Here is an 18464-nt window from a genome sequence, read left to right on the forward strand (position 1 = left end):
GTTCCAGAAATCTGTAAAAATTTTGCAGGGTGGTGCTTCATTCTGAACGAAGTTTAAACCCACTGGGGGTGGAAGTTGGTGCTAACACTGAAAATCTTAGACAAAAGGTTTTTTAAATTTCTTTTTTTCCCATAATTCCTATTCTGCCAGATTTCTTAGCCCTTTGTCACATCTCAGATTTGGTTTACTATAAAGAAGTAAAGGGAATTAATTTACTTGGCATACAGCAGACAGACGCAAGTTCTGCAACTTCCAGAAGGCCTGAAGGTCATCTGCTGTCTCTAGATATGGTTCAGAAATGTCACAGCTGCCTGCAGTGGTCAAGGTGGAAATGTGAAACATGTGAAGAGACTGGCCCTGGCCTTGCTGTTTGTTGTGCCATTCCAGGAGCTCTTGTGTCTGTCCTTCGTGTGGACAGACCCAGCCATGCTACCTCACTTTGAGTGAGTGGTTTTGACTTATGGTGCAGTGGATAAGAATGGGTGACCATTAATTATCCAATCTCTAAGAGATCCTGTGGATAAACCAAGCCAGCTTTAGAACATGCTGCTACAAGTCATAATGAAGATTTCTTGAAACAATGGGAGGGATCTGGAGAAGTGAGCTGTTGACAGGGTAGTCTGCACTTGAGTAAGCTGTGGAGGTCAAATGAAAGGTGCATGGGCATAAACTTGTATGGTTTTTTTTCCTCCAAAGGCCTCAGCATGAACTTGGCACTGCCAAGGTCTGCTTTAGGAACTGTATGACTGACATGCTCTCTGCCTGAGAATTGCAGAAGGCTTATTTAATTGCCACCTGTACCTCCCCCCCCGTTTTGCTCTTAACTGCTCATTTTTCTTTCCAAGTCACTGTTGTAGCCAGTGATTTTAGCCAGAAGCAGCTAAAATGACAGAAATCTATAAAAGGGGTTCATGGTTGGAAGTAGAGCACTACGTGCTGAGTGTTGCCTGCCAGCATTTTACTTGGATTTTAAGTGAGGGGGAAGGAAAGTAAGAGTTCTCATCTGCTTTTTTAATTAATGCAGACACCATTTTCATTCTGAAGTGTCACACACTGAAAATCAAAGAAGCCTTGTATAAATAATAAGAAAAAAAAAAGGGTTCTCTCGATTAGTAATGGAAAACATTTTCAAACAAGATCTTCAGAATAACGATAGGGCTGGCACTTCCTCAAGGTGAAAGCCTCTCAAAATCATAACATAAATTATTGATTTGTCCAAGTCTCTTCTCCATAGGAGATTTACAGTCTCATTTTCATAGTTGTCTTAAGGAGGGAGGAGAAAGAGATTCTTATCTAGGTCAGAATGAAAGCATCTTCCTTTTACAAAATCATAATAAACCCCTATTTTAGCTAAAGTGAGTTGCTATGCTACGAAATTACAGGGCCTACCACTCATGTCAGGAACAACTCCATTTAAGAAAATATATTTGCAGGTATGCAAGTGTAATCAGAGCCAAGCTATATGACATCTTAGATACAAGGAAAGATTGTTGTGAATAGTAAGCAAGATACGTAAGGAAGGTGTCTGGCCTTCTTTGAATTGGGCTGATAAAAATTGTCTTCATGAAAAGAGAACTCCACAAAGAGCAAAAGATGGAAAGTATGAAGACTGTGGCAAATTAGAAGGGAGCAAGATACGAATCTGTCCCTTTTTGGCTGCCACCTTCAGTTCAAATACAGCAGTATGGGTCTAGCAGATAAAGAGCAGGAAAAACAAAGGTTAAGTAAGGTAATGTGGCATATCAGTGAAGGTTAACATTTCTTGAGGAGCTTACTATGACTGGCAGCAGTTCTCCAGCACTATGAAGAAGGGATCTGGCTGCTGAGCAACCAAAGAAAGTAAAACTCGGGAAGAAAGTAGTTATCGATTAATCACCCCAGGCAGGAGAAGGGGGTACCATTGTACATAGTAGGAAATAGAAGGTGATGAGCAGAAATATACTGAACAAGCAGGAGAGGCGTTTGGGCAATGTTGTCTCACCTTCTGTGGTGGGAAGAACCAACAGGCTTCAGATGTTCCCATCTCATTAGACACACAAGATGGAAATAAGCAGGATGGAGAGAGTTAAAATTTATTTATTAAAACCAAGGAAGGACCAGTGAAGCAAAATTCCCCAAGGATTAGTGTTGTATGTCAAAGGAAAAGGAGTCTTCACATGACAGACAATTTGAAGGTAGCACTCTTAGGTGTTTGCTGATCAGGGTCTTAAAACAGAAAAACATGGCATAGAATTTAGTTCTCTCCTACTGTGATAGCCATGAAAGGACAAAAGTACAGTCCCTAAAGAGTATTTTTAATAAAGGAAAGTACATTGTGTATTCTGGAAGACTTTAGTGTGAGCAATGTGTTGAAAATACCATAATATAAAAGTAAAATATTTGGATATTAAAAAACCCTATGAAATTATCATCTCCAAGGCAAAGACTTATTGTACTCTCCATAAATAAATATTATGTTAATATTTAAAAATTAGAAAGGAAATGATGACATTTCCTCATCACTGTGTTTTTAAAAGTTGATGTGATTGAGATAGATGCATTAATTTTTCGAGAAAAGAATAAAATATTACTACTGTATTTAGATGGGCATGTTAAATAAGTAGAAACATACACACTGTGACATGCACCTATGCATATTTGCCATGTGTAAAAATGGCCACTAGTTGGCTATTGAAGAAGGGAACTGAGGGATTTAAGAAAATTTTATGAGAGCCCCCAATACAGCTTAGAAAGATTTTATCTTAAAAAAAACCCTTACATGGTATAGAGAAAAACATGAAAGTAGCTATACTTACTAAAGAAGCAGATATAAATGCATACAAAATATATATTTAATTATAGAAAATAGAAGACAGAGGCAAAAATCAGAAAAGGAAAAATCAGCGGCTGGCACATTTAGAACTGTAAGAAAGTTTTTCACTTATATAACAAAAAGAATCCTGAAGAATTCTATTAGTCTATTACTAGGTGAGATGGTACAGTTACCAATGACAGAAAAGTGGCACAGGAGATAAAAATTATATTTCTCCTTATTGGTGAAAAAGCAATCTCACAATTAGAAGTACTTTTATTTTCATCAGTAATTTGGAAGATGTTGAGGGAAAGTAAGTACTGAATCTTTTTTTTATGAATTTTTTTTAATGAATTATATAAAGCTGAGATTTTAAAAAGATGAGGCTGATGAGGTTTTCCAGTCATAAACACTGATATGTTTTAGACTACCAGGAAAGTTTCAAAGGACTTAAAATGTTTTAAAATTACATTTAGGTACTATTTCTCAGTGTTGATAAATCTAGGTTACTTAATGCCTGAATTCAATAACAGATGAATTTGTTAAAGTGCATCAGTTAAGAAATATACAGGGGAAATAATGCAATTAATGTAGCCAACATGGATTGGCAGCCTGGAAATCCTCTCAAAATAGTTTTTGTTTTTAATAGGATTAAAATTTTGATTGATAGGTTTGTGAAATGAGTGTTGCTTAATAACCAATGACATTTTGATGAAGAAAGGTAAAAGGTACAAAATTATTGTGCTTGAATACTATGTTTCAAATTATAAATGTAAGTGAGAAAGCCTTAGCACACAAAGATGCTTATATTGGGCTCCTGCAGGGATTAATTCCTGCTCCATTCTGTTTATGTTTTTTCATATATTCTGAAAGAAAAAAAAATAAATTATCACAGATAAAGTTTGCAGATAGCTCAAGTACTGGGGAAATGCCAAGTAAGGAACAGAAATGATACAGAGAGATCTCAAATAATTGGAAACAGGCAACTTTATCTTGGAAGAAAGAATAGAAACCAAAGGTACTAGAGGAGAGATTGTCCCAGAAACAGTCACTCTGACTACAATTAAGTGAGATTATGGTTGATGGATAAGCTGGATATTAACTCCCAGGATAATTCCTTGGCAAACAGGACTAACATGGTCTTAATGTAAGCAAGAAGAATATATCCTATAGCTGGCATTTGCAATTTCATTTCAAGAACATTATATTCAGTTGTGTTCACAGTACAGTGAGGCTAATGACAAACTGGGGAAGTTTAAGGAAAAAAGAAAATACTAAAAAGAATACTAAAAATACTAAAAAGAATACTAAAAAGCTGAAAGAATTGGAAGCCTGACATTGAAACCCAAGAGAAATAATCTGGAGATCCTGTTTTTAGATATCCTGCTTAGCTATGAGGCTGCTTGTGTGTTGATTAATCCATCTCTCTTTCAGGGGGTTTTAGGTGAATGTCTAATACACCACACCTTAAATTAATGCGTTAGAAAATTGAAAAAAAAAAAGAGAAATAAAAGAAAAACTATTTCCATTTATCTTAGAGAAAATAAAATTATGGCAAGTAGTGACTCCTTGCTGCGGGTTCGCCCTTGTTCAAGCTGGTTACTTTTCTGGCAGAGGAACCCAAATTAGTTTCAGGTGCAATAGGCAGAATTAGTAAATACTTTTCTCTGCCACATACAGCTATCGAGGGAACAAATGTATCACCAAGGGCAGTATTAGATTGTCTTATATAACAGTTGTCAGGCATCTGACATAATCTCAATTTTTTGTCAGTCTTTGAAAAAGAATAATGGCCCTTAAATATGGATACTTAGACAGATCTTTGCAGATCTGTCTTTAATAGTTGGCTTGCCCCCAGATTTCTGGTACTCTGTTGGGTCAAGTCATTGTGGTTATGGTAGTAGTGTGCAATGTAGTCAGCCCAAAAATGGAGTATTGGAGTGTAAGGTGAGGTTTACTGTATGGGGACTTGTTCTTTCTATGCAATGTTGTAATGAGAAGCACGTAGTTGCTACATGTGATAAGAACTAAGTGAATACTCACTTGAAAATTGAAGATTAAATGCTGAGATGAGATCAGTGTCAAACAAACAGTTACAGTTCAGGAACTAGCTGAACCTGTGTGGGCTGTAAGCCTGTTTGCAAACCTTTCCCATTTGGACTTGCTGCTCCTCGCAGCTTCTCAATAGCTACTATCCTGCATGACATTGAATATATGTTGAAGTTACCCTAGAAAGTATGTTGCCAGAATACTTCTATTTCTGAATGACTTTTCCATCAGACATGTGCATATTGAATTTTTATTCAAGAGCTGCAACTGCACGTTTAAGTGCAATCATGCTCTTCACACCCAGCTGTGCTGTAATTCCATTACAACTCCTACAACTGCTGTGTGGGCTGCAAGTGAAACTTCACTAGGATAGTTGCTGGGGATGTAAGAGAAAGTTCACATTGTGCTTCAGATTTATCTCAAAAGAACATCCAGCTTACAGGTAACTGTAAGTTACCTGTAAGTTACTTACAGGTTGTCAGTAAAATAAAAAGATTTGGTTAGGGTATACAGGAAATAAGTCCAATTGGTGAGGAAGGAGGAATTGTTTTTACCAGATCATTTTTTCTGACCATGACAGGACATTGCCTCTTCCCAAACACTGACTTTATATACCCTTAGTGGAAGAGAAATGTTATTCTTCATGATTGTAAGATTTTGTACATAATAAGTTTCAGTTTTATCAGAGGACTGTCAATTGACATATAAAACGTAGTTCAAACTAGGATTCCCCTGGTCTGGTGGGTTTGTCTAATGTGGAGCTCCTTTTCATTCTAAGTGTATCCCTTGGGCTCTTGCCTGGCTTGATTCTGTTCTTGTTTGTGTAAATCTGGAGTAACTCACCACTGCATCACTGCAGTTCAGGTAAATGAGACCAGGCTCCAGCACACGGTACTCAACACCTCTATTCTGCTAAAGGAGCTACAAATGGGTGTTCATCTAGTTATGGTTTGCATAGACCCTCTGTTTTGTAGTTTTGTTATATATCATTTCATCAGATGTCCTTCCATTGTTTTCTAATAGCTATTTCTTACCTTTAAGGTTTCCTTTAAGATTCTGTAAAAGTTGTTATGAACTTCAACTAAGTTTCATGGCATTCCTGTAACAGCAAACATCAGTTAATCAGTAGGGTTGCACAACTGCTGCATCCCATCAAATGTAGCTCCCAGACCAAACGAAAAAAAACCCCAAACAAACCAATCAAAAGGCATGTTAAGACAAGATTAAGTATGCAGTATTAATTTAAAATGCCTTCAGAACTCAGAGCAAGATGTGTTATCTGGCTTACAGGAAACTTTTGGGAGAAAAGAAAAAAAAGAAAACAAGCCAATATGTTTCCTTCCGATTGGATATACAGAAGAAATTTCAGACAGAAAGCAGACTTTGTGGACAGATTGGAGTGAGATTCAAAACTCATTCTGTTTAGTTACAGTCCAGTTGTGGAGTTCCTGCCTTTTACAATTCTCCCCGAAGGTTTTTCTAAGATATTTAAGAATCTATCAGGAAATCAAAAGGCTTAGCTTCCTAATTAGTGTTGTGAAGCTGTGTTTAAGGCATACAGCAATTCAGTGGCAAAGTGTATAATACCTCTGAATATCCTGCTTTCTCTTCTGCCACCTTTCCTCCTGCCAAGCAGCAACTCTTAGCATGCTATATCTATATACTCTGGGCACAACTTGTGGGCTGCTCTGAGCGCCTTATTCTTTATGAAAATACTAGGAGACAATTCCCACTTTCGGGCAGAGGCTCTCTTGCTTGCAGCATGGGAGTCCCTAGGCATAAAGGGCAACTACAGGTAAATTTGTCCAGGGATTCTGGCCTAACAAAGCAAATGAGATCATGACATGACCACAAGACAGTACCCAAGGGCATTGAAATGAAAAAGAACTCAATTTTCAGTTACAAAAATTGAGCCTTTGGACAAGTAGGTCTTGATGAAATCTATTTTGCTTTTCTGATGGGAAACAGGCACAGTTTGAAAATATATTATGTTGGGTTTTGCTGTTAACTAAATTTTATTTTGCAAAAGTTAAAAGGGAACATTTCCTGGAATTCTTATTGCAAGTCAATATATACCATTAATATGTACCCTGCTGCAGTAATAAGGAGACCTTGAGACCAGACTGTTACTGATAGGTTCTCACAAGCTCAGCTGGGGGTCCTTGGGCCTTATTAAATGCTCCTCATCGTGTTTTTGCACACTTATTCCCTTGAGCTACAGCTTAACTGTGTAACTTCTCTCGCTACTTGTCAATTCTTAATAAAATTTGTTGAGCATTAGGGTTCAAGGTTGGCTCATCCCTATGATTAAGTTTTTTCAGCTTTCAGCACAGTCAGTTATGTTACACTTAGCTTGATTTGCTTTACTTAAGGCTTTCTGAACAGTTGGTTTGAAAGGTGCTGTTGCTAACCCCAGTTCTAGCCGTGAGGTGACCTTTTTCCAGCCCTGATTATTTATGTGTATCCTGCATTTCGCTGGGAAAGTGTGTGTTGGCTTCCAAACAAAGATTGCTGTCTATTATATATAACCTAAAAATGCAGCTGTGAACATGTGTAGGAGCTAGGAGCATAATTTTTTTTTCCTAGAGTTTGTTAACATACTATTTTATTTATTTCAAAACCTACAAGATGGATGTTTTTAGAGGTTTATTGTTCAAAAGTTGCTCTAATTGTAACAACTGACAGACTGATAGGTGCAAAGTACAACTGATTACATTAATGAGATTTATAAAGCAGTTTAAATTTATGCATTTATATATTGCTATCTTCCCTGGAAACCTGAGATTGCAAGAGGAAATGCCTGAGCTTTGGTACCTACATATGCTGGACATTGGTAGAAAAAAATGAATAAATGTATGGGTGTTGAAAATGTCCTGCTACCCAGAAGCAAGTAGAATGAAGTGTTCTAAATCTATGTGTTCATTAAAAAGAAAAAAAACCCAACCAAACAAAAAAAATCTGTTTGACTAGTAAATTTACCTCTCTGCTCCATCTCTTTGCTTTCATTTGTTTAACCAGATTTCCTAAGATGAGGCTTAGGTATTTATCCTCTGTATGTGTAGGTATTATGGCAAGATCAAAGAGAAAATTTCTGGATATCTCCATGAAGCAGAAAGCTTTGTCTGCAACCCATGCTTACCACAATAACCAATACCAGTCATAGCTGTGGTAGTCTAAAACACCAGGCATTAATCTGGGCTCTTACAGAACTACTTGATTTAAATTCTGGTTAATAAAAAGACAATTCCACAAATTTGGTGTTGGGTAATCAGCTATAGTTTATTTCTTTTTCCTTAAAATATATAATCCTAAAAAAACAGTAATGTTTGATAGTGTGTGAGAGGAGCATAAAACTTGGGGAAGATAAGAAAGCCCTCCTGTTTCTGTGTGTGTCCTGCTGCAGATAGGGAGAGTTTTCTTCATTCTGCTGCAAGACAAGGTGCACCACGGCACTTTGGTGCTGCTGTGAACCAGAGGAGGGACTGCAAGGGATCAGAGTCAAAGGAAGGATGACTTGTTTGGAAATACAAATATATCTCCCTACTTTTGCTCCCCTATGGATTCTTGCCCGGTCCTGTGAATTCCTGCACAGTTTGCACTCACCTAACCATAGATATTTGGTGCTGTTATGAAGTTTCCACTACTGCAAGCTATAAATTTTATTCACTACACCCACTCCCATGAGCATTCAAACACCTGGGCTGACACACCATCCAAACACACAGAGCAAAACAATGCAGAAAGTGGTAGCAGGAATTACAGGAATGAGAGAGACATGTGAAATTCATAAAAATGGCAGGTGAGTGTTCTCCCAGGCTGGCTGTGCTGAGAAGAGAGTGAGTGAAGTAGTAGCAGAGTGGAAAGTGGAACTGAGATTGGAGTCTAATGCCAGTTGCACAGGAAGGATGGAGAGAGGTGAGGGGGAGTTCAGAGGGCAGTCAGGCAATGTGAAGGAAAGAGCAACTTCCAGCTGTAGAAAATTTCAGGGAGGAGACCAGAGGGAAGCAATTCTCCCAGACAGTAAACACTTTTGCCATTATAGTAACTCAGATTAATAAATATTTATCTTATTAAGCTGTCCAAAGGATTTGGACCTCACTGGACTGGTCTCTGAATAAATGAGAAAACTGTCTCACTGGGGCTTCCTAGAGAGATCCAGTGAGTTTATCAAGTGAAGCTGGTGACAACAGGGCAGGATAAAAGAATGCAGGTCTCCTGGGCAAACTGCTGTGCTGTCTCTGTTCTTCCCTGTGCATAACAGACTCTTCTGTGCTCTACACAAACTCCAATAATCTTCGATGCTCTTCAACTACTGCAGCAGAGTGGATATATAAAAGGGCACTAGTCCAGCTGATCCTCCAAAAGTGCTGCTGCTGCACCTGGTCTCCTGAAGGCAACAATCTCTTGTGCTTTGATTTGACATGACAGAGGTACCACGGACCATCTCCAAATTTTTGAGATGGCTGTGCCCATAAGGATGAGTTTGGGCCAAAGACACAAGTTGGAATAAGCCTCCAGAGGTCATATAATCTAACCCAAAAAAGGAATAACTGCATCTTTAAATCAGGTTACTCAGGACCTTGTCCAGTCATGTTTCAAAAATCTCCCAAGGTAGATACTTCACCATTTCCCTGGACAATCTCTTTCAGTCCTTAATCACTCAGTCTGATTTTTTCCCTGTTATGTCAAATTAGATTGTCTTGCTGCAACTTGTTGTGACTATTGCCTTCTGCTGAGCATCCCAGAGAAGACTTTGGTTCCACCCTTGTGTAAACTCCTTTTTCTGTAGCAGGAGGCTGCCGCAATCAGATTCCCCCATACCCTTCTCCAGGCTGAACAAACATGTTCCATCAGCCTCTCCTTGGATTTAATCTCCTCCAGCCTCCAGCTAAATGGCCTTTTTCTGGAATCTTTCCAGGTTGAAAATGTATCTCATGTAGTGGTAAGCCCCAAACTGGACACAGATGCAGCCTCACGAGTGCTGAGTAGAAGCAGTTTTCCCCTTGTCTTTCTGGCTATTCTCTTCTGCTAAGGCAGCACTGTTTGCTATTACCCTGAGCCCCTGCCCAGGCCCTTCTTGCAGAGCTATGAGCCAGGCTGTCCCCAGTTTGTACCGCCAGGAGGGACATTCCCATTCCCATTCAAGCCTAATGATACACATCTTTTTTATTGGTTTTGCCATTCACCCACTGAAATCTCAAGCAACTGAAAACCTGTTGCCTTTTTGCAACCCCTGGGGTGCACAAGGCATCATACAGCTCACACTCTGAAAATCTACCAAATTCACTTCATTTAAAATTCAGCACAGTGTTTTCCCTGTTGGCAGAAGGAGCAGTTGAGTACAGTGATCAGAGTGTAATTTAGTTCCTTTCTGCCTGTGGAAAATGAATGTTTCATAGCTGCAGCAGAGGCTGAGGACTTGGAGGGCCGTTGTCCAAATGCAGCACAGGAGAAGGAAGTGCATCCTGGTTCTGTCCACTGTGAAATATACCTCAGACTTCCATTTCCAGCATTTGTCTCTCCTGTGCATGTAGAAATAAATAAGACTGATACTTATTTATGGAGATGTAATGCCCTCTGTTTGTGTATGCTCAGGAATGCTCAGTTTGTCAAAACCAAAAGATGTAGATTATCTCGAAAAAATTTCCGTTGGCTGTTTTTCGTTGAGTCTTTTTTTTTTTAAATATATATAAAAATAAGATAAATGCATGACTTTAAGCAGCCACATAACGGAAAAATTTTGAACGGGAAAAGTTCTGCAAGGGCTCAAGGAAAATCAACTTACATGAGCAGCTAAAGGTTTGAGGAAAGGGCTGTTGGGATGCAGTGCAGAAATGGTTCACAGAAACAGCCTGTGTTATCAATCGATGTTTTATACCACAGCTGACACGATCTTATGGTCTTGTAAGCTCTCTCACACAAATAGCTTGGCTAATCTGAAGATTTTCACTATCTTCAGGGAAAATGTGGTAGAATGAAGACTACATGTGATAGGATTCTCAGTTAGCAGCAAGTAAAGCAAACCCATAAATTTTATGTTGACCCAAGCTCGGTTTTGAAGTATATTTTGCAGGCTGCAAATGAACTTCTCATCTTGTTACTGTTCATTAACCCAAGGATGTGAAATCATTCTACATATCTGGTCTCTCGCCTCTCTCCAGACACCCCTCTCTCTCTCTCCCCCTGCCACCCCATTCCTGTGTAAACAGTGCAAGTTCATCCATCACCAGGTAATTAGAAGAATGTCAGGATCTACTGGCTGCAAAATTTGAGAGTACTTATAATTTCATCTGTAATACAGAAGGATGTAGTTGAGAAACTGCTGGAAAGAGAAACAGAAAGAGATGCATGTATTTCACAGAATAATTAGTTCTTGTTTTGCACTAGATTTTCCATTAATTTTTTCTTAATGATGTGGACTGTTTCTTTTCTGTGCTGCTGTTCAGATTTGGCCTGCTTTCATGTGAGGCTTATAAACAGGGGCTATTGCTGTAAATGAAATCTGTAAAACATATACAAATACATACAGGAAGAAAAAATAATCTTGATACTATTAATCTCATGAAAATTAATTTAACAGAAGTGGGTCTTTAGTTGTAGAGATTTCAAATGTGAGGAATTTATTTAATGTAGTTTTCAAGGCAAGTTTTGATAGCTTTAAATAATAAATGTTTTGTTTAAGAAAAATCTCAAGAAAGCCCTCTATCCATTTGAACGTGTGTTAACATTCCTGTGCTTGAGACCTCCCTGAACTGTCACATTCTGTGACTTTTATGCTGTTGACTTTGCCTTTTTTGCTGGTAATGTCAGGCTTACTTGCCCAATCTAAGCTGTGTGACTGAGGCACTCATTATTATCCATTGTTTGAACAAGGTCTTGTTGTGTGCTCTGGCTGATTGATTGCTTATTCTCAATAAACAAAGACTTGCACTCAAGGTCTTTGAAACATTTCTTGCTCAGCTAGCCAACTTATATGCACAGAAGGCCAACTGTCCCTCTATTCATTTATTCAGACTTTTTTCTCAGAATCACTACCTTGAAGAGGAATAGAGAGCAGTCAGGAGGGAGTGTTATTTTTCTAGTTCTACTTATCTTTCTGTTTAAGCTATAGTGTTTTTCTGGGTGCATCTTTAATCTGAAGTCACAGCACAAAATATTACATTAATGAGCTCCACTTATTCTAAATGGCATAAAGTGAAATCCCAGTAATGCTAGGAGAGGAGGAGCACTGAAAACAATTGTATCCCTATGAAAAGAGAGGGCACCCAGAGTTATGTCGTGACTCTCTGTAAGAGGTGATGATCAGCTCGAAGCTTCATTTGGGAAGAGTATCAGTTGTGAATATATCAGGTGATTTAGTTAATAGTTCTTTACACAGTTTTCCTCCTTTACTGACACAACTGATTAAAATAAGTTTTTAGAAATATCCTGGTACTACAGTGTCATAATGACAGTTGAGTTTGCCCTACTGTCATAAAAAGTCCTGTGGAATTAAGTTTTTTTCCAAGTCAGCCTTACCATTCTATATCTTTAATATGTGAAAGATAATTGCTAAGTAGTACTTCCACTGTCTCCTCCAATGGAAATATGCAATCTGGTGATGCAGATCTGCTATTATTTTACCTGTAGGTTGCTGCCATTTTGCAAAGCAGTAATAACTGCACTGTGCTGTGCAGACACAAAATAACACAACTGCCTGTCTTCTGTACGCACCATTCCCTTCTACCTGTTCCTATGCAAGGAAAAGTCTCATCTAAAGGTGAGGTCAGCAAAATTCCTCCAAATAAAATTAATGATATCACTATTAAGGGGAACTTTTTATAGCTAGTATATATGCAACTGACAAGTTTTATGACAACTCTATAGTAAGAGTCAACCATATTAAAAAAAAAAGTATGAATCCCGATGTATTTGAATAAGGTTCTCCACCCATCCCCTCTTATTCTCTTTACTGGATTTGGATTGGGCTGCGAAGGGAGGAAAAGCATTTTATAGAACTTTTTTTTTCTCTTTCTTCTCTGTGGTCATAAGAATTGTTTTACTGTTTACGTAACTGTCAAAGTCAGTGCACACCTGTATTGCTACATTAAAATATGTATGTGAACATTCCCTCATATTCCTGCATTCCTTTGCTACACAGTGGAAGTTTATTCTTATGCTTATATTAGTTAAATCATTCATTCTTTTGAAATACACCAGTATAAACATCACTTTGTAATTTTTTAAGTTCTACATATCATTAACATTTGGAGGAAAATATGTATCTTGAAAAGTTAATTGAAAAAGCAGATCAGAGTCTTCTTCCACTTGCAATGGCAGATCACATATAGAGGCAGTGAGATGAGGCCAATTCAAAATGGGTGTAGACATGACGGAAGAGCCAAACTCCATTTTTCCTGCATGAAAATAGTGACTAATACACAAGAGACTAATTTAGTAGGAGCATTTAGTCACGGCTTCCTGTAACTGCACCATTTTGTGAAACACGTAATTACACACCAGTAGTTGCAGGTAACAGTGTACTGGAAAACATAGGATACTAACAGGAACAGAACCCCAACTTTGTAATTTTAAGAAGTGAAGAGCAATTCTTATGTAATCTCCTTTTATTTTACCCACACCCCTTCCTGCCCCTCTGCCTCCCACTGCAATATTAAACCTTAATTTGATTGATAAAAAGGGATTCTGGCTGATCAGTGCTGTTCTATTCCTACTGCCTGTTATTCTGGAGATGGCAGTTACTGCTCCATCCCTGTCTGGGGGTTCCTAAGATTTCCACATGGGTCAGTTTGTCTTTCTGCATTCTTACGCCCTGTCCATTCCCGGTAGATTTTCGCCTCGGTAATTTTCATCATCCGGTAAATAGGCAATTCCATTGCTGTGATTGGAACCTCAGGCTCTACCCCCTTCTGTGCAGCTTGTTTATCAATATTTGAACAATGCACACTTTCCCCCCATGACCCTCATTCTGTCCTTTTTCCCCCCTGTCAGAGACTGCTCTTTTTGAATAATCATTTGGACGGAATAATCACTTTGTCTCTAGAGACAGACCCTGATAATCTCATTTCCATTTAGTGTTTGCATCCTATGTTTTTTTTATACCACACAGCATCCTGGCTTCCACAGCCACTTTAACCAACATAAGTAACACCTGCTGAATCTGGACTAATTTTTTTCTAAAAGCGGTTAAGATTTGCAATAAAGTATTTCAAATTTTTTTTGAGTATATGAGCATCCCTACACATGTACGCATATATTGATAACTGTGTGAAAAACCAGGTTGTTAGGAGGTAGGCTTTGTGAGAGTTTTGTCTTGTAGTCTTGTGTAGCCTTAAAAATGTACCCTTGTGGTGGAAGTCCCAATGTGCCAGAGGAGTAGCAGTTTTGGCCATCATCTTTATCCAGAAGTTTTAATTAATCTTCTAGATATCAGCCATAAGATATCTTGAACATAGCATTTCATTTTTTTAGCTATATTCAATATTCTGTGGGATGCCATTGTAGAATCTGGCAAACAATGCTGATGTAGATGTAGCATTTCTCGTTAAGCATTGCAAGATGTAGTGCAAGTTTTTTAGACTCTGTGGACATTTCTGATGCCGTAGGACAATACTGGTATTTGAGCTTGAGGACAGTTGCAGTTGATCAGGATTAAGTACTCTTCTTATATTGAAGATGCTGTTAAATGACTCTGATGAACTCATGACATTAATTCAGTAGTAGTATATGATTCAGTACTCCATCATAAAGCACGCAAACGAAGATTTGGGAAGGGCTCTACCCACATTTGCTACAAGTGCACTTGTGGCTAAAAAGGCCAATATGAGATAGACATGTCCGGTTGCAAAAGGCGCGGCAGAAAGACTCCTTAGATGGTATCGGCAAGACACGATTCTTTCTGCGTTATCTTTTCTCCTCAAGAGTGATCCTGCGTGAGTTCTCAAAGGAAGCAGCAGCGTTATAGATGGCGTGTCTCCAGACCTCCTGATTGGAGGCCAGAGTAGCCCAGTTATGTTGATCAATATGACCAAGGCTGAGATGTTGTTTCAGGGAGCCCTTGTATCTTCTGTTCAGGGCTCCTCTCTTGTGACAGCCAGTGGCAAGTTCACTATAAAGCAGGATCTTAGGGAGGTGGTGGTCCTTCATCCTTGAGATGTGCCCTGTCCAACGCAGCTGTGTTCTCAGCAACATGGCCTCAATACTTGTGACTGCTGCTTGTTCTAGAACAGATGTATTGGTCACATAATCTGACCAGTGGATGTTTAGGATTGTACGGAGACAGCGTTGATGGAAGCGTTCTGGGAGTCGCAGGTGGTGGCGGTAGATGACCCATGATTCGGATCCATATAAAAGAGTAGACAGCACTATGGCTCTGTAAACACTGATCTTTGTGCTTTTCTTCAGGTGTTTATTTCGCCAAACTCTTTTATGGAGTTTTCCAAAAGCACTATATGCCTTTGCTAACCTGTTGTCTATATATATATATCTATGCATATGTTGTCTATATAATTCGGTACTAATTCATCTTAATTCACTAGTATAGGTCCTCTGTCCTAAGGAATGCACTAGTGCTAAAAATGCTTCAGATTGCCATGTTTCTTGTCACCAGAAATTTCATTGGGATCAGTTTCATCTGGCTGGTCTTTGGTTAGAAGTTATTGAGAGTGGGAGAACTTGGATAAGCAGGAACTGGCCACTGACTGGGAAAGATATGGGCCAGTTTGTATCACATTTTAAGGAGTGTAAATTTTCCCTAGTTAAATTATTTTGGTTACAAGCAGTGAAATTAATTGAGATATGAATATGCAGGATTTTTAAGTTTAATAAGTCTGAACAGGTGTGAAAGATTAGATGTAGTTGAGAATAGCTAGCTGGTGGAAGAAAATCCCTTGAACAAAGACTGAATGTAATAAACATCAGTATAAGAAAAGAGAAGAAATCTCCTTGCCCAGGAGAAAAGTTTTAAAATACGGGTTATTTTTCAGTATAATCTATTCTTTTCATAATTAGCAGTTCTTGGGTGATTATCTGAGGAGGCTGTTTGTCCTTTATGATTAACTGAGTACCTGTATATCACACAATTAACTGGAGTGTCCTCGGCTCTTTCTAGTATCACAGAAGGTTAGGAACCAGTCTTTTTCATCTACAATAAATGCTAATTGGCATCATGTTTTACTGGAGGGGCTTGTCCCCGGTCAAAACAGAAAACTGCATTTTTGTAATCAGCAGTCGTGGCTGTCCTTACTTGACAAGTCACAGCCTTGTCCAGGCAACCTTCTCTCCGTCCTGTAAGTTGATTGATGGTGGGGTTTTTTTGCTGATGGTTATGTTTTGTTAGTTTGTTTTTTACTTGGGAGATATTAAAACCATGTGTAGTATTTTGTCAGTGGCTAGAAGTGGAGCATTGCCTTAATCTGTGGAAAAAAGTATGCCCATAACTTTGAATAGTAAGAATTGATTCCAGTCCAATTTTGAATTGTTTGGGTGTTTGGATCCGGGGAACCAACATGATCAAGTATTAAAGAAGACATTAATTTGGGTGAATAATTATTTAACATGAGAAAAAATCCCCTAAAGTTAAAAGAAGGCATCTCTTTTTTTGATCTCCTCTTTCTAAATTAAAGAGGAGATCACTTCAAATGCAATCACAAACTTTCTGTGCTATATTTTTGTGGATTTGATGGGAAAAGAGCAGAGTGTTGTAAAAATCAGAATTTTTCTCAAATTGATAAGAAGTTTGTTTACACTGACAAGGTTTTTTAAGTCTCGTTTGAATGGTCTTTCTTTGACCTCTCAAAGCCCTTGATGTATGCACACACAAATAACTTTGGCAACTGGTGCCAGAGGGACCAAGCCCAGCCCAGGTATAAATGAGTACATAGTTTTGCAAGTAAGCATGTAGAATTACAATCATATCTCTCAACCTTAATTGCCTCATAGAAAATAAACACTCCCAGTTACACGATCTCCCCTATTGCCACGACAATACAAATCACAAAGATCTGTGATAAGACCCTGCTTTTAATGAAAAAAGATTGTATTTCTCCTCAAATCCCTTTAAGTCTTTGGCTTGATTTGAGAGGGATGACTAAATTAAATTGAGTTTGAGAAGTATGAAAATTAAAAAGCCCCCTAAGACCTCTGTTAGGATCAGGGTTTGAACAGCTTTGAGGATAAGATGAGAAAATCTTTACCCGGGCAGTCAGCTTGGGCTGGACCTGCTCAGTCTTGCTCATACTTTAAGAGGTGCTGAGCATCCACTAATCCTCTGCACTTGAGGGTTGCTGAGGCTGAGCATCCTCCAGAGTCTCTCTTGAGGAAACTAAATTTGGACACTGTATCAAGGCTGTATGCTCCTGCTCTGCTAATGGGATGTTACACTTGTTGTTTGTGATGCTGTACACAATTCAATGTTAGTGTCTGCAATACTCCTCTGAAAAAGTACTTCTTGTTATCCAGACAGGTTGCATTAATGCAGTGGCACAACGAAGAAAACTGTAATCCATACCAAAGTATTGGGAAAAAACCTCTCAACTACCACCAAGGTGCCAGCACTTACTGTGGTTTTATACACTTCATACCGATTGCCATTTACAAACATTCAAAACTGGTTAAATATCTTTTTCACCTCTTCAAAAGATAACAAGATTACTTTAAAAATCTAAAGGCTTAAAATAAACATATGTTTTTTGGGATGACTCTTTGCATTCAGTGTCTACCAGGATTTCTGATACTTTTCCATGGGCAGTCAGTAAGGTGAGATTTTTAGCTTCCTTTCTGCCTGTGACTGAGCAGCCCCAGAGGGAGGGAACCTGGTCGAGTGAAAGGTGTCCCTACAGGGGGTTGGAACTAGATGACCTTTAAGGTCCCTTCCAGCCCAAACCGTTCTATGATTCTATGATCCTATGGAGGAGGCCAGTGAAGGTGACCTGTCCTCTGTGGTAATGGGTGTCCCACGGTGTCAGGACGAGAGTTGAGGGGTGGGAAACTTCCATGCAAAGAATCTGTGCTCATTTAGCACAGTGAAAGATTCAGCACAGAAGGAACAAAATTACCTCCTCTTTGCCTGCATACCTTCTCATGGGGTGCTACAGTTGCTGAAAGTTTGAATCAGATCCCTGGTAAGCAGAATATAACAGAAAGTACCTTTTCTAAATCCACATTTATTAATTGGTATTTTTGTGGGCTTGCTGTGGCTCTGGCCTTCGATAGACTGTCCATCTTCTAATAATGCGTCTGTGATTCAAATAAGGACATTGATGTAGAATTCTGAAGTGATGGTTAAAGTATAGTACTTTCAAACTTAGAAGTAGATAGCCGCTCTGCTTGCAAAAATGAATATCGAAGTGTGCTGTATGGCAGCTATTACCTTGCTTTGAGAGTTATTTTCAAAGATTAATTTCCAGTTATAATCACAGATTAACTCACATCTTTGTAATCACTGGATGCACATATCCATGTGCAGGAATATTCAAGCCTAACTTCCAAACTTGGCATAATTTAAACAATAAATTTTGAAGTCACCCATATTTAGAATATGGAAAAAAATGAAAAGGAAAAGACATTGCCTGCTGGAGATGTTGCAGCCAGCTCCTCCTTACAAACAATCAGGTACCTGTTTCAA

This window comes from Chiroxiphia lanceolata, chromosome 1 (assembly GCF_009829145.1).
Source record: "Chiroxiphia lanceolata isolate bChiLan1 chromosome 1, bChiLan1.pri, whole genome shotgun sequence".
In the NCBI taxonomy this organism is placed as follows: Eukaryota; Metazoa; Chordata; class Aves; order Passeriformes; family Pipridae; genus Chiroxiphia; species Chiroxiphia lanceolata.